General features: G+C 42.7%; 1 long non-coding RNA gene across 1 annotated transcript; it reads left to right on the forward strand.

Moving 5' to 3' along the window:
- The first annotated feature begins 5220 nt into the window (after window positions 1-5220).
- On the forward strand, window positions 5221-26859 carry LOC147580268 (uncharacterized). The gene is made up of 2 exons (XR_015251913.1): window positions 5221-5457; window positions 26664-26859. It is a non-coding gene; the product is annotated as an uncharacterized LOC147580268 (long non-coding RNA).

The raw sequence follows: 26859 nt of genomic DNA on the forward strand, positions 1-26859 counted from the left end.
CGCGTCGGGCTCTGTGCAGACAGCTGAGAGCCTGGAGCCTGCTTCAGATTCTGTGTCTCCTCCTCTCTGCCCCTCACCTGCTCATGCTCTGTCTCTCTCTGTCTCTCAATAATAAATAAATGTTAAAATTTTAAAAAGAAAAGAAAAGGACTCTGCTTATTTTAAAGGCCGTTTAAGAGAGTCCCTCCTTCCCTCTCCTTAGCTTCCACCCTCAGAGCTATGTGCAAAGGAGAATTGAACAATTAGACAATTGAGTGCAACTGCAGACAATTATCAAATATAGTTAATGTCAGCAAGTAAACCCTGGCTTTCCACCCTCACCTTGACCACTCCACTTCTTTTCTAAACACTCTTTAATATTTATATCAACATCTTCTGGAGTCTTATTGTATCATTCTCCCAACTCTACCAGTTCAATTTATCCAGATTTCCACTAGAGAAAAATGTTGGAGATGGGAGGGGCTGTTAGAGGGAACTCAAAGCCAAGGCCTCATCATTTGGGGACTTGCCCTGAAAGTCCTCTGAGCCGTGCACTGCTCAGTGCCACACCAGTCGGCTACATTTTTCCCCACAAATACACATCATACCCATCTCATGCCACATATTCCACAATCCTACACCTCAACGAAGAGGTCCCAGGCAGAGGAACTGGAGAATCAACAGAAGAGTATATATTTTTCATTTTTCAACTGCACATAGGAAATATGTGGCTCCTAAATAAAAAGTAGTGATGGACTGAGGACCCACAGGGGGTTTCACAGGAGCAGCCAAGATGGTCCCTGGCTATTCACAAGATAGAAATCAAATAGGAGTCAGCAGGAGATGAACGCAGTTTATTGAAGGCGTAGAGTACAGAAAGGGAAGGAGAGAGAGTCTCATCTTTGCTCAGGATCTGGGGTTTTTATTAAGGATTATGGTCCAGTGTGCATGTCCTCTCAGGCATCCAGGAACCCACTGGAACAAAGACAAGGGCCTACGTCTTATTTCTTGGAGCTAGGGGTTCTTGGCATCGAGATGTCTAGCGCTGGTGGTCTGGAATACACAGATGATGGCTTCCTCTGGTCTTTCTCACCTGGTCCTTCCTTAGATGTAATATATTCTAAAGAAATTAACTCCTCATCCCTTACAAGGAGAACATACACTATTTGCTTTATGAGGCATGTATGAAGTGGGGGTGCAGGTCCCAGCAAGAATAGAAGTAGGAAACGAACAAAAAGTAGATTTTTATGGAATCTTTCAACTTCCCTATCAGGAAGGCTAGGTCAGAAGTAAAAGAGGCCCAAGAGAGGAGCAAAGTGTGGAGGCAGAAAGTTAAAAGCATTCAAGGAATAAGTCTGCTTTGCCTTTGCCACATGGCTCAGAAAACGAGCAGCTCCAATGTTCAGAAAAGGACTCCAGAGCTGGAATCCATAGTCATTAGTTCTGGTGTCTCCTGAAATTGCAGCCTATTTTCCCTTATGTTACACAGCCTCTCTGAACTTCTCAGATCTGTAAAAATGGATGATAATGGGTTTTTTGCCTGCCTCAGAATATCATGGAAGTTAAATAACATAGGAAACTGCTTTCTAAGTCTAAAGTGCCGTATAAATGTGAGGCACTGTTATCATTCATTCTTTTAAGAGATCAGAGCTTTTGCAAGGCACCAAATGTACTAAGTTGAGCAAGATTTAATACCTGCCCTCAAGGAGTTTCTGGTCTAATAGAAGGTGATAGGGAAGAAAATAGATCATTATAATATTATGTGAGGAGAGTGCAAGGTGAGAAGAGTATGGAGGGGAAGGACTTAGCAAGAGGAAGTGCAAAGAGCTGAAGCAATCTTGGAGAAGGAGGTTTAGAAGCACAGCACACACAATGAAGAATGATTTGTAAATCAACTCCGAAATAACTTTGACAAGTTGCTCTGTTGTGGCTTGTGAATTCTGCTTTGTTCTAATAAAACTCACATCTCTTAAACCATTAGGGAAGAGTCTTTGATGTGGAGTCATTATATACACCCATTAGCTTGGAAGAAAAATGGAATTAATGGAGGGAAAAATCAGTGGTATCTTAATTAGAAACATTTTGTTCTTACAGCTTGTGTTTAAATACCAGAAAAAGAGAATGAATTCTACCTCACATTCTTGGTCCCCAATTGTTCCCTCAGCCAGTCTTTCTGATCCTGGTAATATTGCAGATCAGAGGCCAAGAGGCTTTTCCAAAATGTGATAATGATACCTTATTCTTATTTATGTGCTTATTTATACTCCACTTCCTTACAAAAAAGACTTTCAGATGACTAATAGCACTTTATTCTTAGTCATGTTATCCTGCAAAGAAACTGTAAGAGAGTGTATGTATCATTCAATCATTTCTCACATTTATCGGTGCCTACCGTGTATAATACATCACACTAGAACTATAGGCTATACAAAGTAGGTCCATGCCCTCTACGGTTCTGAAAATGAAAGATGGAGATACACACAGTTCGTGGGTTCAAGCCCCATGTCAGGCTCTGTGCTGACAGCTCAGAGCCTGGAGCCTGCTTCAGATTCTGTGTGTCTCTCTCTCTGCCCTTCCCCTGCTCTCGCTCTCTCTCTCTCTCAAAAATAAACATTAAAAAATAAAACAAAAAGAAAGATGGAGATACATATCCATAAAAAGATAGCTAAATAACCAACAATGTGGATTCTATTCCTATATATTTTTCATTGGTTGAATGAGCAAAACTGTAAAGTCAGGTGCCCAACTTCTGTAACTTGTGTATCCCGTTGCTCCTCCAAAGAGGCAGGATACAAAGGAAGGACAAGATGTTGATTGTAACTTGATATTTGTAAATGTGTGATAGGTATTTTAATAGGTCCCCTGGAATACATCATCCTTTAACCAGTGTGTAAGCATTATAATTTTCTCTGGGTACAGGTAAGATGTGAAATAGGCCAAACTCAAAACCAGTTAAATTTATTTAAAGACTTGCACACACACACACACACACACACACACACACACAGCCATTACTAAAAAGCAGTGTGATGCAAACTAAAAGAAAGTGCAGAGAAATAAATATTCTGAGAACTCAGAAAAGAGAATATAGATTGCAGAAGAGAGAGAACTTCATCCAGGTGGTAGAATCTGAGAGGGAAGCTGAGAGCTAAATATAAAAAGTTACGTATTTTGATAATAATGTATTCTCAAAACACCAACCCCCAAGCCTCAAAAGTTGCCTGGAATTTTTTTTAACATATCTGCATATGAGAACACCTTCATTACCTCTTTCCTCACTAACACTAACAAATACTTGATCTGGCAAAGAGGTTTGAAAGGAAGCAGAGATACTAAAAACAGGTAGTCCTTAGGGAAATGGAGTCCCTTCTTGCTGAATACAAGCCTTCAAGTGGATTTCCCACTCGAAATCCACATTCTAGATGAAATATCACATATACCAGGGCAACCCACCATCTAAGCGGCACTAACCAATTCTCTCACATAGTTCCTTAAGCCTACAATGCAATAACCATTTTCAGATAAATTAAATTCTTTCCACAACAGTTTGTTAGTGTTATTTCATCAAAACACAACTGCCTGGGGCAGACGCAGATGAACGTTTTCTCACTCAGCAGCAGGCAATGGAATGTTGATGCCAGGGGAAGATAATGAAGCTACAGGAAAGCAGTGTGCCTACCACGAGAAGGGGAAGAAGAAAAGAACTAACATTTATACAGTGGTATCCATGCCAGACATTGTGGTAGCACAGTGGGAACAAGATGAACAAGGCAAATCTTTGTTCTGGAAAGAAAATAGTAGAGAGGGTGTATATATAAATAATTATAACACAAGTTAGAGAGTTCTGAGTATAATAAGATAACTTTTCTCCCCTTTTAAAGGACTGGGTGGGGCGCCTGGGTGGCGCAGTCGGTTAAGCGTCCGACTTCAGCCAGGTCACGATCTCGCGGTCTGTGAGTTCGAGCCCCGCGTCAGGCTCTGGGCTGATGGCTCAGAACCTGGAGCCTGTTTCCGATTCTGTGTCTCCCTCTCTCTCTGCCCCTCCCCCGTTCATGCTCTGTCTCTCTCTGTCCCAAAAATAAATAAACGTTGAAAAAAAAAAATTAAAGGACTGGGGAGCTTAGAAGGGGGATAGTTTAATTTTTACAGTTGGATCAGAGATAGTGCATGAGGGATGAGGCCTTGAAGACTGAGTGGTTAGTTGAGACATGTGGGAATAGGAAACATCTAGGCACAAAGAACAGCATAAGCAAAAGTGTGCTCAGGATCAGCAGGCAGTCCAGTTTAGTTGTGACTATATGATATTTATGTTATCCAGATTTGTTGGTTCCAAGTGACAGAAACCCAACCTGAACTTGCTTGGGCAAAAATAAAGGAGAAGAATTAGTTCAAGGAAATCAAGAAAAATGGCTGAACAATCAAACTGAAAGTGGGAGATGGGGGGAAAAATGAACTGAGGCTTCAGGAAATTTTGGAACCAGTAACTTCAGCATTACCAGATCTTTCTTGCTCTCTCCTTGCTTCCCTTGCTGCATTGGCTTCAGTTTCGCTCAAGACTGGCTTTATTTTTAATTTTTTTTTAACATTTATTCATTTTTGAGAGACAGAGAGAGACAGAGCATGAGTGGGGAAGGGGCAGAGAGAGAGGGAGACACAGAATCTGAAACAGGCTCCAGGCTCTGAGCTGTCAGCACAGAGCCCAACGCGGGGCTTGAACTCACAGACTGTGAGATCATGACCTGAGCAGAAGTCGGACGCTCAACCGACTGAGCCACCCAGGCACCCCTAGACTGGCTTTTTTTTTAATTTTATTTAATTTATTTTTTTAAATAATCTCTACACCCAACATGGTGCTCAAACTCACAACCCCAAGATCAGGAGTCACATGCTCTTCCAACTAAATCAGCCAAGTTCCCAAGACTGACATTCTTTGTATATCTGGAAATACGGCATTCCCAAGTTTTGCATCTGGCTATTTCTACCATTAGAAAAGAACTAATACCCTTAATTCAAGTTTGAGAAATCCTGGGGGAAAAAAAGTGCTCATCGTCCAGGCTTGGATCAGTGCTCATCCCTAGAACAATCCCAGGGCCAAGAGAAAAGTTAGGGTACACCATAGATGTACACCATAGTACTCACTAATCATATGAGAAAAAGTGAGAGATGGATCTGGAAAGGCAGTTGAGAATTGTAAGACTGTGCTCTGGAAGTTGGTAAGGACTGCAACTGGCATCTGCAAAACGAGTTTTTTAACCAAGGGGTTGTGGGAGAGTGGCGGGAATGTGTTGGCCCAAAATCACGGTTAACATTTTCTAGACTATGAGTTAAGATAGGGTTGAAACTTTTGTTATTATTCAAATTGATTAATGTTTTGTCATTTCAGTCAGGATGTTATGAAACATGGTGGATCTCTCACATTGACTTTAAGGACAGCAAGACCTGGGATCCTTCTTCAACCTTCTAGCTGGTTGACTTTAGGTGGGTATTGTAACTAATTGGACCCTCAATTTCCTCACTGAAAAGTAATAGTAATGATGACAGCTAACTTCTATTGAATCTAGATGTTCTAAGCACTTTTCCAACATGATTTCATTTAATCTTCAAAACAACCCTACAGGGCTCTGTAAGTCTGAGATAATAATCCCCACACACCTGGTTGTTGTAAACATTAAAGAAACATGTAAGATGCAGAGCCCAATTGCCTGGTTCATAGCCAACCTTCAATAAATCATTATTTTTAATTACTTGTTGCCAAAAAAAGGAAATTCCTCTCATTTCCTGATTGTCTCAGGCACCCGAAGGTGATACTTTGAGAACACAAAAACAATGGGAAGAACTCTATGACCCCTTGTCTCTGATATAGAGGGGATTAGTTAGGGTCTGACTTAGGGGCTAACATAGGCCAGGAAGAGAAATACTACAAAATAAATAGAAAGATTCTAGAATATTGAGAAATGTGATTGTGGAATGTCAACTGAATGAGATTGGGCTAGGTCAGTCTTTCTTTCTCTATCTCTTTCTTCCCCCTCCCCCCCCCCATCTGTAAAGCTGATCTAAAGAGCCATTTGAAATTTCTTGTCTTTTTGAGCTAAATGCCATTAAATGAATAAGATTATTCAACCAAGAAGGGAAACTAACATTCACTGAGAAAAACCAATGCACTTGGGCTGTGGGCTGAGCTCTTTATATACATTAATATCTTTTACTACCCCCCACCATCCAGTAAGGTGAAGATTTTCTCTGTATTATACAGATAAGGAAACTGAGGCTGAGTTGAGAAGTAATTTGGTGCTTTCTATTAAGTAGCAAGGCTGGGATTCAAACACAGATCTGTCTGACCTCAAAGCCTAGAATACAAAATAAGTCCACTTCCTTACCAGGGAGAGATATTCAAGGCATGGGTATCACCTAAACCCAAGAAAGCTGGTGAAATAGTAGGCATTTCTCAACCATTCCTTTTCCCTACCCCCTCCCTTACCTTAGACAATACCACCTGGCTGCCCAGGGCTGTAGATTCTTTCCAGAGACTGTCTTCTCATCAAAATGTATCCGTCCTGGGTGGAGCATCCAACTCTTGATCTTGGGGAGGGAAGTTTATTTATTTATTTATTTATTTTTGGGGGGGAGGGAAGTTTAAACCCCATGTTGGGTGTGGGCCTTATTAAAAAAAATTAAAAAGTATCTGTCCTCTCCTACTCTTCACCATAGTGATATTGTGTCCTAAAGTGTGCTCACTCCTCTAGTTAACACATTTTAAATACATTTTTGCATTCTAAATGGGACCTCCTGGGAGTATTACAACAACATTAAGAAATAATTCATATGATGGAAATTTCAGAAGTTAGAACAGAAAACGAATCATACCAGAGACAAATAAGCCTTCAAGAGTTCCCCAGGTTGTACCACATAGCTCTTCACCCCACCCTGCCAACCCCGGCTATGAGTTTCCTGAAAGCTGAGCCTGGGGCTGTTATGTTTAGTGCCTGGAAATAAATAAATATGCGATGAGCAAATGAATGAATGATACCTGAAACACATGACTGCTCACTGCTTCCCCGAGGCCTCAGATTATCCCACCAATGTGTCAACCGTTCCAGCTGATGGGATTTTTATTCCCTTTAAAAAAAAATTTTTTTTAATGTTTATTTATTTTTGAGAGAGAGGCAGAGTATGAGTGGGAGAGGGGCAGAGAGAGAGAGAGAGAGAGCGATACACAGAATCGGAAGCAGGATCCAGGCTCTGAGCTGTCCGCACAGAACCGACGTGGGACTCGAACCCACGAACTGTGAGATCATGACCTGAGCCGAAGTCAGACGCTTATGCAACTGAGCCACCCAGGCGCCCCTATTCCCTTTTTTAAAAAAAATGTTTATATATTTATTTTGAGAGAGAGAGAGAATCGCAAACAGCCTTCACTTTCAGCACAGAGCCCGACAAGGGGCTCAATCCCGTGACCATGAGATCATAACCTGAGCCACAATCAAGAGTAAGACGCTTAGGGGCGCCTGGGTGGCGCAGTCGGTTAAGCGTCCGACTTCAGCCAGGTCACGATCTCGCGGTCCGTGAGTTCGAGCCCCACGTCAGGCTCTGGGCTGATGGCTCGGAGCCTGGAGCCTGTTTCCGATTCTGTGTCTTCCTCTCTCTCTGCCCCTCCCCCGTTCATGCTCTGTCTCTCTCTGTCCCAAAAATAAATAAATGTTGAAAAAAAAAAAAAATTTAAAAAAAAAAAAAAAAAAAAAAAAAAGAGTAAGACGCTTAACCCACTGAGGCACCCAGGCACCTATTCTCTTTTGATAGAACATTCCTTCCCATCCTGTCCTTCAGTGACCTCTCCCAACTTTCAAACAAGGTCAGAATGAACCATACCTTAGTGAATGACAATGGACCCCATCATTATGAAATATGGAATAAAGCTTTCAAGACTGTCAGGAGAATGAAGAACAGATTTGCCTGTGTGTGGCAGAGAATGTGAGTTACCACAGATAGTTAAAGCAATCACCAAAAATCCAACAAAACCAGCAGTTTCTTGAGGAACATTTACCAGCCTTTTGAGGATCTACAGATACGTGGATTAACTCCTTTGGTTACAAACCAAAGCAGTATAAATAAAAAGGGACTTTCTTGGTTCATATAAATGAAAATTCCATGGATACATCAAGCTTCAGAAATGCCTGGATGCAGGTAATCAAACAAGATTATCATGGACTTTGTTTTTTGTTTGTTTGTTTGTTTGTTTGTTTGTTTTTTAAAAAGGCTCTGCACTGACAGCTCAGAGCCCAGAACCTGCTTCAGATTCTGTCTCCCCCCTCTCTCTCTGCCCCTCCCCTGCTCACACTCTTCTTTCTCTCTCAAAAATAAAATAAAAGCATAAAAAAAATTTTTTTAAGCCCCAAATGGAGTCATTTGTCCACCCATTACAGCAAACCAAGATTTAATGACAGTCCCAGGAATGTGATCCTTTAAAGGCCGGTCTGAAATTTCCTGATCAGCACTAGTGAAGTGACCAGCATGATAAATAAACAAAACCTGCCATCCCCTCCCCCCACCAAATGTTCAGGTCCGAATCAATCATTTCTTTTACTAATACCTTCTTGTCCCACCCTACTGCCTATGAAAACCTTCCATTTGTACAACTCCATGGAGCATCTCTCTACTTATTAGATGCGATGCCGCCCAAATCATAATATCTGAATAAAGCCAATTAGATCTTCAAATTTATTCAGTTGAAATTTGTTTTTTAACAACTTAATGTCTCACATTCTGTCTCTAGACCCTGTGTTACTCTGGGCAGGACTTCGTTCCCAAAGCAGCTTTCTGCATACAGGAGCGATGGCACCTAGCAGCTCCAAATTTAAGTCGTCCTTAGAACTCTTTTTGGGGGGAGACAAAGCAAAGAGACTCTTCAAATTTTTTTTTAATGTTTATTTATTTTTGAGAGAGAAAGAGACAGAGCACGAGTTGGGGAGGGGCAGAGGGAGAGAATCCAAAGCAGGCTCCTAGCTCTGAGCTGTTAGCATAGAGCCTGATGTGGGGCTTGAACTCAGGAACCGTGAGATCATGACCTAAGCCGAAGTCAGAACTTAACCCCCTGAGTCACCCAGGTGTCCTGAGATTCTTTAACTGTAGTGAACAAACTGAGGGTAGATGGAGAGAGGTGAGTGGAGGGATGGGCTAAATGGGTGATGGGCTTTAAGGAGGGCACTTGTTGGGATGAGCACTGGGCATTATATGTAAATGATGAATCACTGTGTTCTGCTCCTGAAACCAATACTACACTGTATGTTAACTAACTTAAATTTAAATAAATAAATTTAAATAAATAAATAAATAAATAAGAAATATTTTTTTAATTACAAAATAAAACATAAATACAACAAACAAACAAAACCCAAAGCAAATGCATAGCTCAATTTAGGGTGAACATTCTTATCAACACCACCAGATCAAGAAATATAATCTTGCCACCCACCCCAAAAGCACCATCCAGGGGCCCCTTTCCAATCACAAACCTCTCCAGGGCTGATTTTTATAACGCTCACCCTATAGTACATACATCCCTAAACTGGAGTTTAGTCCTGCCCATCCTTCTCCAAAACAATACAACCCTAAATCTCTTTCAACTTGTATCTCCTCATCCCTCTATCCTTTTACTTTATCCAATCTGTCCAACAATCCTTTTGACTTGTGCAGTTTCCCACAGTCCAGATTTTGTTGATTGCATACTCTTGGTGCATTTCAACATATTTCTCTGTGTCCTATATTTCCTGTGTATATGTAGATGCATCCAGAGACTGAATTAGACTCTGGTTGTGTCCTTTGGCAAGACCATAGGAGGCACACAATGCCTGGTCATCTCACTTTTTAAAAATGATGTTGACATCCACTGATGCATGAGGCCCATATCTTTTAATGCACTGAGGGTTGTGAAATGAACATATTCTGATTCAAGGATCAGCAAACTATGTTCTATGGGCTAAGTCTGCCCAAACTTCTGTTTTTATAAGTAAAGTTTTATGGTCAGGAAGTGACAGTCAGACACAGAAAACCAGGATCCAATCTCTCTTGATGCACTAAGCTTCTGGTCCCCTCTAGGGTCCTGGAATCTCCCTGGGACTAGCCAGGTTAGGTTACAAGTTCCCCAAAGTCACCGAATCTACAGACTTTTATCCCTCTCTTATCTCAAGGATTCTCCCTTCACTGTCACTGCTTCTACCTCCCCCACCTAGAATCTCTCTCCCTTCCTCCAGGATGGTCTTCCATGGGAACTCAAACTTTTGGAAACAAAACCTAGGACAGCAGGCTGTCTTAGGTAACATCTTCTCACGGCCCTATAGCTTGAAATTCCTCTGAGGCAGGAAACCCAAAGCCTGTCTACCTTCTCAGAACAGGAAGGGAAAATCCCAAGAATAAATAAACAAATGACTGCTAGTCTTTCTAATTTTTCCACAACAGCAAAAGCAAAATATATCATCTCAATAAGTTTTCCTTACTGGTTATCATATGCCAAAGAAAGGGTTATTCTGGAGGTCTCTATCTATGTGAAGTCCTCCCCCCCCTTTTTTTTGCAAGTAACAGAAAAATTATTCAAATTAGGTGAAGGAAAATGGGGGATCTATTAAAAGGACCCAAGCAAAGGAGTGGTGTGGCCTCATTCGTGAGGAATGAGAGCCAGGGCTGGGACAGTGGCTCTGAACCCCCTCATACCTCACCATACCCCCATCCTGCCTCCTGTTTTGCATTTACTCCATTCTCCTTTCTTGGCAAACTGCTTCTCCTTGTTTCTCTGTTCTCATGGCAGAAAGCAGCCACCCTGTGGCTCCCAATTCTCTTTCTTCTCAGTTCAGGAGATCAGCAAATATTCACTGATATCTCTCAGAGACCAGAGTCTCCAGACAAACAAACTGTTCCACCTTTGGAGTTTGCAGACATCACTTCCAATCATCTCCTCTTGGTCAGATCTTATGGGCCACACCTAGCTGTAAGGGAGGCAGGGTTATGTGGTCTCTCACTGGATGGTCATAGGCTCTGTGGGATCTATTACTGAAAGGAGGAAGGGGAAATAGCCACTGGAGACAGTTAGCTGCCTCTGCCACAGTCCACATCAAATGCTTAGTTGTTTAAGACCGAGATGGGTATGGCACCTGCTAAGGCCAGAGGCACATGATAGATCTAGCTCATGCAGGGAGCCATAACCTGTGAAGAAAAAGGAAGTGACACCACCAGGAAACAGACCCGGTACTTTGTTTTTGTTGAATAGATTCACAAACCTGAGGGAAGCCTGGGTGGCTCCTTTGGTTGAGCATCCAACCCCTGATTTCAGCTCAAGTCATGATCCCAGAGTCGTGGGATCAAGCCCCATGTTGGGCTCCATGCTGAGCGTAGATATTCTCCCTCTCTCTCTCTCCCTTTGCTCCTCTCCCCTACTTGCAAGCACTCTCTCTCTAAATCAATCAATTAATTAATTAAAGATTCACAAACATGAGAGTCTCAAATCAATTTTTTTAGCTTTATTGAAATATAATTGACATGTCATGTTGTATAAGTTTAAGGTGTACAACATGTTGATTTGATATATTTAAATATTATAATACTATTCAGCTATGAGAAACAAGAAAATGCTGCCATTTGCAATGATATTAGATGCACTTGATGGCATTATGCTAAGTGAAATAAGTCAAACATAGAAAGACAAATACTGGGGGCGCTTGGTTGGCTCAGTCAGTAGAGCATGAAATTCTTTATCTCAAGGTTGTGAGTTCAAGCCCCATGTTGTGTGTAGAGCTTACTTAAAAAGAGAAAGAAAAAAAAAGGAAGGAAGGAAAGAAGGAAGGAAGGAAGACAAATATTGTATACCACTTATATGTGGAATCTAAAAAAGCCTCTTAGAAACAAAGTGAAATGGTTACCAGGGGGTGGTGGTGGGGAATATGGAGAAATGTTGGGCAAAGAGTACAAATTTACAGTTAGAAAATAGATAACTTCTGGAAATATAATGGACAGTGTGGTGACTGTGGTTAATAATATTGTACTATATTCTTGAAAGTTGCTGAGAGAGTAGATCTTAAACGTTCTCGCCACAAAAGAAATGGTAATTATGTGATACAATGGAGGTATTCTCAAATCAGTTTTAATCCATGTGGCCAGATTACTTTCCCAAAAGACTGTCCTAATTGCCATCTCTATCGGCTGATTTTGAGGGTGCCTCTTCCCCCAGTCTCAGAAGCACTGTATGTTATCAGTGTCTTCAAGTTTCACCAACCTAATGGATGAGAGATAGTTCTAATATGCATTTCCCTAACCACAAGTGAGTTTGCATTTTTTTCTTGGTTTTAGGCAGGGTAAGTAGACTTCCTGTTTGTTGCTTTGGTCATGGCCTCAGGGCACAGCAATCTGTGGTATCCTTTCAACCCACCCCAGTTTGCAAGACCTGGGAGAGGGCCCTGCTCTACCACTTACTCAAAGCAGCTGCACCATTTCCTGTACATTTGTGCAACCTTCCTGGAAACCAATTTGCCACCTGTAACCCAGTAAACCCTCTTTTGGGAATCTGTCTTCAGAAATAAGCTAGCTGCACCTGAGTGGCTCAGTCAGCTGAGTGTCCGACTTTGGCTCAGGTCATGATCTCATGGTTTGTGAGTTTGAGCCCCATGTCTGGATTTGCCTGTTATGGCGGGGCCTGCTTCCGATTCACTGTCTCCTTCTTTCTCGGCTCCTCCCTCCCATGTGTGTGCGCTCTCTCTTTTTCCTCTCCCTCTCTCTCTCTCTCTCTCTCTCTCTCAAAAATAAACATTAAAAAAAAAAAAAGAAATAATCTAAACTTCGGAGAAAACTATTGCACAAAAATGTTCATTGCAGCGTTATTTATAGTGGAAGAATTTTTACAACAATCCAAGTAGCCAACAATATTTAATGAGGGTTAGGCAAAATATGTAGGTTGCAAACCAAAATTCATTAAAATGATAGTTTTAAAGGGGGCACCTGGGTGTCTCAGTTGGTTAAGCATTCAGCTTTGGCTCAGGTCATAATCTTGGGGTTCCTGATTTCCAGCCCCACGTCAGTCTCCGTGCTGATAGCTCAGAGCCTGAAGCCTGCTTCAGATTCTGTCTCTCTCTCTCTCTCTCTGCCCCTCCCCTGCTCACATTCTGTCTGTCTCTCTCTCTCTCTCAAAAATAAATAAACATTTTTTAAAAAACATTTTTTAATTAAAAAAATTTAATGATAGTTCTAAAGACTTTGGAATGAAACAACAAATTACTCATATTATAAAATATGGATAGAGGACAGCTCCTGTTTTTGCATGCCCAATACCTTCTGGAACTGCCTTTCCCCCTCGTTGTATGGCAATCACCTTGTTCCTTCCAATCCCTGCCTTCGGGAGTGGGCAAGTGACGGAGGCTCAGACAATCATGACACCCCTTTCCATTACCTACACTAGTTTGTCCAAGAGTTGGGCATGAGACCCATGGCAGGCCAATCAGAGTCTCAGCATGATATTTGGTATGTGGATACTTTATCTTCCTCTGGGGTCAAGAGCTGTAAGGACCACAGAAGCCTCCTCATGCTATTGACCATTCTTCCCCATCACACAAAGAGAGCCCCCAGAATTATTAAAGGTACACAGAAAATAGGAGAGCCAGTGCGTGGAGAGACACAGGACCTTAACATCATTTTGGCACATGAATCTAGCTATCCCAAAAGCTATCCCAGTTATCGAAACAATGAATTTCCTTTTTTAACTTAGGTGACTTTGAGTTGGGTTTTGGTTACTTGAAAGTGAGTCTTGACTAACACGATGTATCTATGAAGAAAATGCATGGAAAAATTATGGTGTTAAGGTAAAGGAACTATGGGAATTTTCCTCTATATTTTCAATTTTGTTTGTGATCTTATATTATTTTTATAATTTCAAAAAAATGATTAAAGAAAAGCAGTCTTCCCTCTCAGGGCCCACTGCAGTTGAAAATGATCATATTTCAGCGTCCACACATATGTAGGTTAGGAGATGAGAGTTTTCTGGGAACTTATGACTCAAAGTCACACAGCTGAGGGACTGAGATGCAAACTCTGGTCTGCATGCTCCAAATCAATCCTCTTCCTTATTCAAAGGAATGTCATAAGTGTAAAGAAAATATATAATTACTCCACTGTATTTGATGACAAAGTATAATAACTTACAGTTTAGGAAATTAATTTTATTATATATATTAGTCATTTCAATTTTATTGTATATATTGTATTCATTTCCTGTTACCACAAATATGGTGGCCTAAAACAAGAGACTCATTATCTCATAATTCTGGGGGTCAGAAGTCCAAAATAGGTCTCACTGGGTTAAAATTAAGGTGTTGGCAGGGCTCTGTTCCTTCTGGAGGTTCTGGGGGAGATTTTGAGGGGGTGGTTATTGTACTTACCATGACAAGTTATATAACTACAAAATTTAAAACCTGGAGGATGTACCAAAAAGCCACCCACAATTCCTCCATCATCTTAATATCATCACCAATAATATTTCTTTTTTTTTTTAATTTTTTAAATGTTTATTTATTATTGAGAGACAGAGAGAGACAGAGCATGAGCAGGGGAGGGGCAGAGAGAGAGGGAGACACAGAATCTGAAGCAGGCATAAGGCTCCCAGCTGTCAGCACAGAGCCCCATGCGGGGCTCGAATTCACAAACCGCGAGATCATGACCTGAGCCGAAGTCAGACGCTTAACTGACTAAGCCACCCAGGCACCCTATCACCAATAATATTTCTGTAACTCTTTCCCATCTACTTTTCCATTTAGTCCTCCACACAGTTTTGTGTGTGACTTTTTGTGCCTGACTTTTTCACTTGATGTATACCATAAACTTTTTCCTGTACAGTGGCATTGGCCTTTATGATACTCATTAGTAATGGCCGTATAACATTCCACTGAATGGATATGCTGTGGTTTATTTAACCAACTCTCTCCTGTTAGACCATTAGATTGATATTCAGGATGTTTCCATCTCTTGACTCTTATATGCAAAGAGGCAATGAACAGACTCATGCATACAGCTCTTTTTAAGTTTGTGGATGATTTGTTTAGGATAGATCCTCAGAGATAGCTTTTCCAAGCCTAAGGAAACACTTTGACACCAATAGCCAAATGGCATTCCCAAAGGTCATAGTGATTGCACTAGCACCAGTGACGAAGGAGATTGTTTGTCTCACTGCGTCCCATCAATTGTTGTCGCTCCGGGAGTATGAGTTCAAAGCTGTTGCCAAATGTCATTTGACTCATTCTCTATATCCAGGTTGTACCCTGGGGAAATATGCTCCTGGTCACCACGTTGGAGATAAACCTGAGGTGTCATGGTTTCTCAGGTGTATTCTCATCAGTCATGACTGAATTAGCCTGTCCACCAATTCAACCCTTTTGTCCAGAGACACATGAACTTAAAAACCAGTTTCCCAGCAACAATTTTTTTTTTTTTTTTTTTTTTATGGTTTAGTAGGAGAGACAGCACCAATCCCCACTACAACAGCTGTGAAACATATCTGGAACATGTCAACATCTCTTCTTGGTCTCTTAGAGCTGTGCCTAGCTGAACCCACCAGGGAGATCTACAGGCTGCCTGAGCTCCCGGACCTTGCCAAGCATGTGGTCTCAGGCTGCTGTGACAAAATGGAGACATAAAGCCAAGTTGGCATCTAGACATGTGGCTGCCTCTGGTCCTGAGCTGAAGCTTTTTCCATAAATGATAATAACATGACAGTGATACTATCAACAACAGTCACCAATATCGTATTTCCTCAGTAATTGCTGAAGTCCAAGCAGTATGCTGAGTACCATATGTGGACCATCTAATTTCTCCTTACAAGAACTCTAGAAGATATCTGCTATTACAACAATTATTAAGATAAGCAAATTGAGGCTTGGAGAAGTTATGGAACTCGTCCAAGGCCAGACAGTTAAAAAGTGACAAGGCCAGAGTGTGAGGCTAGATTTTATCTGACTCCAGAGGAAGATTCTTAACCACTACGTTAGGTGGTAAAGCATGCTAACAATATCTACAACATACTGTCTTAGTGAGTTGCTCATCAAACCCAGTGTCTTCAGGAAAAGCCCCCTGGTGCCTCTGTGTACATTCAAAGAAAAGCAGGGAGAGCCCCACGATAGGGCCTTGGGAAAGAATTACAGAGATAATGAGGAGGCTTTCGTACCTTGCCCGCGCATTCTTTTTCTATCTGACCTGTTCTCTCAGCTGGAAAACACCAGGAGGAAATGAATGTGTACTTGGGTTCAGGATCCTGGTTTGTCTTCCAGAGCAGAGGACCAGGCCTTGAATTTGGGCTCTTTCATGTTTCTGCATTTCTCTGGTGTTCCCCTTGCTCCAGGCCTGGACAGAGCGTACTGGGCCAGACAGAAGCACACACGGAAGGCCTTGGCCGGTGATTCTGAGTCAAGGTCTCTGAGCCAGGAGGCCGCACCCCCAGAAACATCTAGCACACATCTGGGGCAGGCTGGTGCAGATGTTATGCTCCTCAGCCTCAAGAGCGCTCAGGCCAAAGTCAATGTCACACAGCAGTTTGAAGTTGTGACTTCCACCCTTTGACCCTTCCTAATCCCACCCTCCCTGCTGCTGCTCCCTGATCCCTCCCTTCCCACTGCTGTCTCTAGTCATCCTTTTCATGACACCTGCACTGCTCTTCAGCCAATGACTGCTCTTGTTGTTGCTGGCAGTGGTAGTTGTAGCAACGGCAGTAGCAATAATAGCTGTGGTAGTAGTAATAATAACAGTGTTGGTGGCGGAAATGGTAGTAAGAATAACTTCTGCTGTTGTGTATCCAGAACTTCCTATGTCCCAGGCACTATGCTGAGTACCTTACTTGCATTATTTTATTTCATCTTCTCAAACCCCCTGGGCAAAGTAGGTATTAGTACTTCCATTTCATGGATGAGGAAGTAGAGCTCTGAGATATCATGTAATGTAGCAGAACTGGTGTTCAAATCCAGGTCTATCTGCCTCTAAGGCCCAGGCTCTTAAATGCCATGTTCACTCTCTTTTGATGAGAGAGGAGTCTTCCACCGACTACCAGGCTGTGACCAAGAGCAGGACTTGGTCACAAATACTCTGTGTTAGTTTTCTATTTAGATAAATTACCACAAATTGAATGGCCTAAAACAAGAATTTATCATCTTAAGAGTTTTGGAGGTTGGAAGCCTAACTTGTCTCATGGAGCTGACATTGAGGGTGTCTGCCATGCTGCATTCTTCCTGAAAGCTTTGAGGAGAATCCTTTGCCTTTCCAGATTCCAGAGGCACCTGCACATAAGCGATGTAGGATTGTTTTCCTGTTTCAAGATCCTTAATTAATCACACCTGCAAGGTCCCTTTTGCTGCATAAAGTAACCTATTCACAGGTTCAGGGATTAGGGCATCATTATTCTGTCTACTATACCCACCGAGGGCCAGTTTGCACAACCCAAAGCCAGGCAGGAAGAGAAAGGCCCATTGAGTGAGTGGCACACACCAGCCCTTCCCTCAGATGCTCCCTCACCAGGGTCATGGAATTTGAACTTGGCCTTGGTTTGCAGAAGGATGTGTTGAGAACAGGATCAGAATGAAAGGAGAGGGCTGGTCACCCACAGAATTCAGAGCTGGGCAGAGTTAGAGACAATGGAGAATGCATTCCCTTCAGTTTACCAGAGCAGGCTTCCCCTCCACAACATTTTGCACAGACCTTTCCTAGAATGCCTCCTGGAACAGGAACCTTACTCCTTTACAAGACAGCCAGAAGTTAAAACTTCTTCCCTAACTTAAGCCCTCCTCCTCAGAAATGTGCCCCCCTTGGTCCTGGCTCTACTGAGACTGAACAAACCCTCTCCCCCTTCTGGAGGTGAGGCCTCTAAGAGCAGTAAAGAGTTTGAAGGGTGCTTCTGCTAAATTGAAGGCACCAGTTGTACCTGGGGTGCCTTCTGCCATCTTCCACTGCCACAGTAACAGTGGATGCTCTGGAAACCATCAGAGTCCCATGGGCCCACGGACAATACCAGTCTGGTGCCTGCCATGTAATAAAGGACTCTTAAAGGCAGTGCTCTAGACAGGTGTTGAATAACAACAATAGGTCAACCTTGCAAGAGAAGGGCAGAAGCAGATTTGGAAGCCCAGCCAGGAGCCCCAGATTCCTCTCTTTAAAGCGACTGCCAGAAGTGAGAGACTAGAAGCAAGTGATAAAAATTATATATGGTAGTGCGGGGCAGCACCTCCCACAGCTTTAGTCCAAACTCAAAGTATAATTCAGGTCTGATTTTTCCTTTCTGCTCACTCATGGGCTCTGCTGCTGCCTCTGCCTCCCTCCCCGTGTCTCTCTCTCTCCTCTTCTACCTTTTGAAGTGCCTCTGTCCCTCTCTTGGGCCTGGGCCATTTGCCCTCCACACTGGTCCTTCTTTCTCCCTGCTCTGGTCTGTATTATAGGAGGCGACCCCTGCAGGCTGCATTTCCCAGCTTCTGGCATATTTGACCAATGGGAGGCACTGGAAGGGAGATATACCGGGGAAAGGCCAGACTATTTCTCCCCAACACACACCTCTGACTGCATCTCTGCTTTTGTTTTGTAGTTCCAGCTTCTGTTGGTGTCCCTGGATCCTGCGCCCTAGCAACCTCCTCCCAGGGACCTTCCAACCTAAGGGTAGAACTGGCTTCTTGCTGCTGCTAACCTCTGAGTTGCATTATGTTCCCCAGTGGTTTCTCATCCTTCCATCCCTTTTGTAGCCAGTTCTCTTTATGAACATCTCTGTTTTATATACTCAAAGTGATTATTGTTTCCAGACTAGACATTACCAATATCTGTTCTGTAACCCTTTTAGCTGTTATGCTTCAAGCGTCCCATGTGGGGAAATAGGTTCTACTTACATAAATGGTTTAGAAAAAAGCTTAGGGCGGAAAGGGGCCACCACGGAGCAAAAACCCCAAGGTTAGTTATCGAGATATTGTAACGGGATCATGAGAAACTTGTTATATCACCTGCATGAAATTACTTTCCATCTGGCACCAATGTACCTTGAAGACAAACTTTACTTGCCCCCCAGACTCTTTGCTTCTTACTCACACAAGTTAATGATTACTGTATGATTGTTTTCTCCACGTTCACATGTGTAAGATCTTGTTTTCTTCATGTTTCACCATGAGGGTAATATCTTGTGAGCTCAATGAATATGGAGACAAAACCCCTGTTTGGGCTCTTGTCTCCTTCTGGACATTAGCCTCTCTCATATTCAATTCTGTGTCAGCTCTCTTGCTGGACAAGAGAGCACTCCAGATTCATAGTCTGTGACAATCCCATACTGTTCTACAAGTCCTAAACACCTTCCCTTTAGTCTAAGTATTGATTTTCCCATGTAACAATCTTGGTAACTGATTTAGAAAATTCCTTTTTGTTTCCTAAAGTCTCTGAAAATGAAGATAGAGGTCTGTGAGACCAACAAAGTTTCATTCATTCCAATAAATATTTACTTGGTTCCCAGCATTCATTCATTCATTCATCAAATAGTTATTGAGAACCTACTATTTTCCAGGTACTGTTGTAGGACCTGAGGATACAGCAGTGAACAAGACAAAATCTTCGCTTTCCTGGAGTCTATATTCTAGTGAAGGGAGACAATGAACAAATAAGCCTATCAGATGCTGATAAGAGCTACAGAGAAAATAAAAAGCTGAGAAAAGGGGTGGGGAGTGGCTAAGAGAACATTGCCTTTTTACACAGGTAAAAAGAGGATCCCTCTGGTGAGGTGACATTTGAGGAGAGACCTGACAGCACTGATGGGTGGGCTGTGTGATTATCTGAGAGAGGAGTATCACAGGTAGAGGGGAAAGCAAGTACAAAAGTAAATCCTGGGGCAGCTGACTTACTTAATCAGAAGAGTATGTGACTCTTGATCTCAGGATCATGAGTTTGAGCCTATGTTGGGGGTAGAGATTACTTAAATAAAAACCTTTAAAACAGTGGCGCCTGGGTGGCTCAATTGTTTAAGCATCCAACTTCAGCTCCAGTCATGATCTTATGGTTAGAGGGTTCGAGCCCCACATCAGGCTCTGTGCTGACAGCTTGGAGCTTGGAGCCTGCTTCAGATTCTGTGTCTCGCTCTCTCTCTGTTCCCCTCCCCTCCCATTCTGTCTCTCTCTCTCTCTCAAAAATAAAGACTAAAAAAAAAAAAATTAAAAAAAACTTTAAAACTAAAAAAATAAAAAAATCCCAAGATAGAGTAGCCTTGACATGTCCTAATAACAGCAGCAAAACAGGGATGACTGGGGTGGAGTGAATGTAAGAAAGGGTGATAGGAATGAAGGAAGAGAGAGAGGAGTGGGGAGGAAGAATACCGTAAAACAATAGAGGTCAAGGTAAGAATGTTGGCTTTTACTATGAGATGGAGACAACTGGCAGGTTGTAAAGAAATGAGTGGTGTGCTCTAGCTTACATTTTTTTTTGTTTATTTTGTTTATTCTGAGAGAGAGAGAGAGAGAGAGAGAGAGAGAGAGAGAGAATCCCAAGCAGGCTCCATGCTGTCAGCACAAATCCTGATGCTGGGTTCGATCTCACAAACCATGAGATCATGACCTGAGCTGAAATCGAGAGTCAGACGCTTAACCAACTGAGCCACACAGGTACCCCTCTGGCTTACATTCTTGAAAGACTGCAGCATTGCAAATAGACTAGAGGAGGGCAGGGATTGAGGCATGGAGACTATGTAGAAAACTGGGAGGCTAGGGAGAGTTGCTGATGCCTTGAACCAGAGTGGATGTGGTGGAGGTGGTCATATGAGGTTAGATTCTGAATATATTTTACAGGTAGTGTCAACAGGATTTGCTGATACAGAATATGAAAGACAGGATCCCAGATGACTCTGTTTTTAGACACAGAAAACTGAGAGAATGCAGTTGCCACTTATTAAGATGGGGAAGACTATGGGAGGAAGGAGTATGGGAGGGAAGGTCAGAAGTAAGTCTGTCTGTTTTGGGACATGTTGAGTTTGAGATGTCTGTCAGCCAACCAGGTGGATGTGTCAAGCAGACAGTTGGATATGAATGAGTCTGGAATTGACAGAGAGGTCTAGGTTGGAGACAAACAATGGAGAGTCAACAGAGAATAAATGGTGTGTAATGTCACTAGACTGGGTGGGATCCCTGTGGAGTAAGAGCTAATAAGATGAGGAGAGGTCTGAGGACTGAGGGCTGAGCACTCCTGTGTTTAGAGGTCAGGAAAATGTGGAAGAACCAGAAGAAGGGTCTGGGAAAGTGGTGTGAAATGTGTGTGTGTGTGTGTGTGTGTGTGTGTGTGTGTGTGTGTGTGTGTGTATGTGTGTACTTGAGAGAGAGAGACTGAATGACCCTGTGGGTGACTTCAGTCTGTGTCCTGCCTGTCTGTAGGTTGGGTAACCCTGGGTTTGTGTGGCAAAGGGAAGCTGCATGGACTTTGAATCTGTAAGCAAAGTTCCAGACTTGCAGTGTGAGTTCAGTAAACTTCCCAAGAAGCGTTCATAAACTCAGTTCATTGATCTCTCCAAGAAGCCCCCATAACTTGAGTTTTATGTAGTCCCCCAAAGCGACCTATTGGCCCTGAGTCCAGTAGCCTTTCCTGGGCATCCTCACAGCCAGGGTCAGCACATTTTCCAAGAAGCCTCCTGCCTAAATCTGTGAGTCCCCAGACGGCCTTTATAGCCTAAATGTAGTACATTTCCCAAAAAGGTCCCACAACCTCAGTTGAGCCACTTCAATAGGATGTCCTCTGAGCCTGGATACTCAGAATTTCTCAAGTGTTCCTGCAGCCTGAGTCCAAAGCATTCCAGAAGTTCCTTACAGCCTGAATCCCTCTATGTCCTATGCCCAGCAACACCCCACTCCCTGGCCTGATTCCAGAGTTCACTGTACCCCCAATCTCCATTACTCCAGGCTCTAAGTTACCAAGACCCAAGCCCATTAAGGCAGCTGAAGCCAGAAATCCTTCTCTTCAATGGAGGTAGCTAGGTCTGTCTCCCTTCTGCTTACCCTGACAAAGGCCTCTGCCCCTTGATGGCAGGCTAGGGTCCCCACTAGATCTTCAGGGGTGGCTGCAGGCAGATCAGGATGCAGACGCATGATGGCAGGAAAGGGGGATCCTAGGCAAGGGGAGAGATGAATCACCCTGGCAGCTCTGCCTCTGTCCCTCTCTCTTCTTTCCCCCACTCTGCAGAATGACTGGGCACAACTTCCAAGTCATGACCCCTGCATGGACTCGAGAGTGGGGAGGACAAACAGGGAGAGGATGTGGAGCAGGAGCCCGACATGGCCCTAACCCAGGCCAGCACTTTTGCCGGGAGCTACCAGAGGTCTCTGATGTTAGAGAGATCTACAACACTACTCCCCTAGGAAGAGAGTTTTGAGCTGAAGGCCAAAGACTCTCTGGCCTTAAATCTGCTACAGAGAGGACAGAAATACTTATTCAAAACCATAGCTGACCCCCTTAATGCCAGGTAATTTATCCTGATCACAGCAGGATAAAGGATTTGTTAGCAGGTAAGGGCAAGAACACATTTGGGTTTTTGTGAGAATTTGCTGGCTGGTGACCTGGGGAATGGTCTTGAGTGGGAAGATCAGAAGTAGAGAGCACAAGTAACAGTGAAGAGGTTGTTGTACTTGCCCAGGCAGGTGTTGAGGGAGGATTAGGCTAGAGTAGCAGTAGAGCCCCTGGACGAAGCAGAGGTATATGGAAGGATGTGTTAGGAGGCAGAATAGACAGGTCCTGGGGATAGTTTGTGTATGTAGGAAGAGGGAAAAAGTTTATTCAACAAATACTTATTAGGTACCTCCTATAGCCAGGCACAGTCCCAGGTGCTTAAAGTATAGGGTTAAAAAAAAAAGTAAGGGAACAAGGTCTCTGTGTCACTAGAGTTCACATTCAAGGGAATGACTCCAGGTTCTGCCCTTGGTGCCTGGGTGGATGATGGGGCTGTGACTTACTGAGTTTGGGACAAGGGGAGAGGAGCTGGTTTGGAGCTGGAGAGGATGCTGAGTTCCATGTTAGACATGGTTCATGTAAGGTCCTGGTGGGACGACCAGCGAGGACGGCCAGGCATGGATTGAGGCTGGAGCTCAGATGAGAGGTCTGGTCTGGTGGGACTTATAGGTTTGTCTGTGGTCACACAGAAGGCTGTCCAGGGCAAGCAGGAACAGTGAGCAGAGGACTGGGGACTGAACTCTGAGGCGACCTAGCATCTAAGGGCAGACTGAGGGAGGTAGAGGAGTGGTTAGAACTTGGAGGATCATGAGAGCAGGAAGGATGCCATGGGAGCCATGGGAAAAGCCAGCATAGCTTCCAAGAGAGTCAGCCATTGCGTTGGGTCACTGAGGCCACTCAGTGACACCAATGAGGTGAGGGTCACATCAGAGGAGCCATGGGACTGTATCTCGGCAGGTTGAGGAATAATAAGGAATGAGGAAGCAGAGACAGTTGTGGGTCCTTCTTTTGCAAAGCTTGGCCAGAAGGGTGGCCTATTCAAGTCCTCAGATGAGAACGAGTGACAGGCACAAAGGAGAGCACAAGTAATTAGTTCAAAGTTGAATGGGGAGGGTGGGCCAGGAGGCACAGGGAAGCAGAACATACTCTACTCCACAGTTGCCCCTGCCTAGCCCCTTGAGGCACCTACAAGCCCACCTTCTGGCCACTCTGGACTGCTTACCTCTGAGAAACCTTTCTGCCTCAGTAGAAGGCAACACTACACACTGGGAAGAGCTCAGCTTTCAGGGTTGGCAGGGCTTGCAACTCTACCTTGTCACTTCCTCACCGAGTAACTCTGGGTAAATTTGTTAACTTCACTCAGACCCAGTTTTCCCATCTATAAAATGGTGTCTTCACAGGTATGAAATGAAACACTTGAGACTGTAATGAATGCCGTTGAATTTCACACTTAAAATTGGTTAAAGAGTGCCTGGGTAGCTCAGTTGGTTACATGTCCAACTCTTGATTTTTTTGTGGTTGTTCTCAATCCTAATAGTTCTTTATTTTCTTTAACATGTTTGCTATGAGTTGATAATTTGCAATAGGTGTCATCATGGGAATAACCAAAATTAGATTAAATGTGACAAAAGACTGACCATGTGTTTCAGACCCTTGAGTGATGATACTAAGTCAAGAATGGGAGAAAAGCATAGCAAAAGGAGACTACTGAAATGCTACTTATATATTCATGCAGTAAAACCAGCAATGCATGTCCAACACTTGATTTTGGCTCAAGTCATGATCTCATGGTTCATGAGATTGAGCCCCTCTGTGTTGGGCTCCATGCAGACATCAGTGCAGAGCCTCTTTGGGATTCTCTCTGTCCCTCTCCCGCTGGCATGCACACATGCTCTCTCTCAAAACAAACTTTTAAAAAAATGTTATGTTATATATATATTACCTAGAATTTAAAAAAATTAGTAATGTAATATACCAAAAAGCATTAATGTTTGCACTGTAAATGGGTTTATTGTATGGTATGTGAATGACATCTCAATAATGATGTTAAAAACTGCTAATGGGCAGATTAGGTTAGTACCTGTGAAGTGCAATTTAGAAATTGTGCCAACCTACCGCCAAAGTTAATATTTACTTATTGGTATATACTGACCTTTATGCACAGAGTTTATCATTAGATTTTTGCTCTAAGTTTTATAATTAAAGGGGCTAAGACCTGAAGGAAGGAGGAACTTCAAAGAACACTTTGACGGGTCCCTCACAGATCCTGGGTTTTGTCCTGGTTTTAGAGGTTGTCAAACTCCATCTCCAAAGTTCACGTGAGGAAACCAAGCTCTCAAGAATCCAGGCTTTGGCACCAAGTTCCTGGGAGACTGATTAATAAACAGGAAAGCCAACTGATTCATTTACCAATGGGCTCACACCGAGGGTCCTGGGACAGGGCCCTCCCCTCTCAGGGTGCCTAGTAAGCAGAGTGGAAGAACTCAGGGTGCACAGTGTTCGTCAGATACCTCTTTCTGACAATAACACCCAGGTTTCATTGGCCTAGTTCATTTTATTATGTAATGAAAGTCAGTAACAGAACAGATAGTAAATGAGAAGCATTTAAAAAAGTAATGAATTAGAAACATTTGGTATTTTTTCTGATTTGGCCCCCAATAATGCCTAAGTTATGTTTATTTTTGTGAAACATGTATATGCACAATTTATTGTTTTATTATTCTTTTAAAGATTTTATTTTTTAAGTAATCATCCCCACATGGGGCTCGAACTCACAACCCTGAGATCCAGAGTGCACGCTCCACCGACTGAACCTGCCAGGCATCCCTATACCTGCACAGTTTAGAGTCCAATTGTTCTACAAAGTGTATTAGGAAAAACAGCAGTCCCCCACTCCTGTTTTTGATTTTTCAGAGGAAGCCCTACTTTCAACTCTTAGTGGATGCTATTTCTTTTTCATATCTACATCTTCCTGATATTGTACAGATGAGAAAACAGCTGTGAAATTTCTAGGCCGGGCCGGCTGCAATTTTGGTGGTTGCTCTAACAGAAATGTAAATGCTACATTCTAACCTCTTTACCACAGCTAATTGGTTCCTATAGCTCTACAGAGAGCAAAGCACTTTCTTCTACATTATGCCATTTCTTTAAAAAAATTATCATTTTTTAATTGTGGTAAAATATACATAATGTAAACTTAATCATTTTAAGCATTTTTGAAAGCACAGTTCGTTGGCATTAAGTACATTCATATTGTGCAACGATCCCTGCCATTTACCTTCAAATCTTATCATTTCATACTGAAACTCTGTACCTATTAAACAATAACTCCCCATTCCTCTCCCCACCCAGTTCCTGGTAACCACCATCCTACTTTTTTTCCTCTATGAATTTGACTATTGTAGGTACCTCATATAAGTGGAATCATACAATACTTGCACCTTTGTGTCTGGCTTATTTCATTGAGCATAACGTTTTCAAGGTTCATCAAGGTTATAGCATGTATTAGAATTTGACATCTTTTTTAGGCTAAATAATATTCCGTTGTATATGTATACATTTTCTTATTCATTCAACCTTTGTAGGACATTTGGTTAATTTCAATCTTTGAGCTATTCTGAATAATAATGCTATGAATGTGGGTGTACAAACATCTGTTTGAGTCCCTGCTTTCAATTCTTTTAAGTATATACATAGAAGTGGAACTGCTAGATATATGGTAATTCTATGTTTAATTTTTTGAGGAAGCTACCTCTTTGTTTTGACAATAATTCTAATTTTTTTAAAGTTTATTTATTTTGGAGACAGGGAGAGACAGCATGAACAGGGGAGGGTCAGAGAGAGGGAGACACAGAATCTGAAACAGGCTCCAGGCTCTGAGCTGTAAGCACAGAGCCCGATGCGGGGCTCGAACTCACGGACCGCGAGATCATGACCTGAGCTGAAGTCGGATGCTTAACCGACTGAATCACCCAGGTGCCCCATGTTTTGACAATAATTCTATGACAGAGATAAGGCAGGTACTAAGACAACGGTTCCCATAAACAAGGCAGGACACTTGGTGACTTTCCCACAGTGTCAAAGCTTGTTGGAGGATGAAGCTGGGATTTGATCCTCTTGCTGTAAGTCCAGGCTTCCCTCTACCATGTTGTCTCCCATATCGTATTGCCTTTTTCAGCCTAAAGCACCCAACCAGTGGTCTCAAATAAATATTTCTTTTCTTCCAGAGAACGTAGAAGATTTTCATTTCTACAGGCCACCACCCTTTGTTTGCAATCATCATTAGCATTTGCCATTGGCACATCAACAGTCCATTACGATTCTTAAATTGGAGCTCACTTCACTTCCATTTTGACCAACTCCATGGTGGGCTGTAGGAGTCTCATCGGCACGTTGGAAAAAAGAGTATGTTTTTACAAAGAA

Source organism: Puma concolor, chromosome B3, assembly GCF_028749965.1.
Source record: "Puma concolor isolate L17-30 chromosome B3, mPumCon1.1.hap2, whole genome shotgun sequence".
Lineage (NCBI taxonomy): Eukaryota > Metazoa > Chordata > Mammalia > Carnivora > Felidae > Puma > Puma concolor.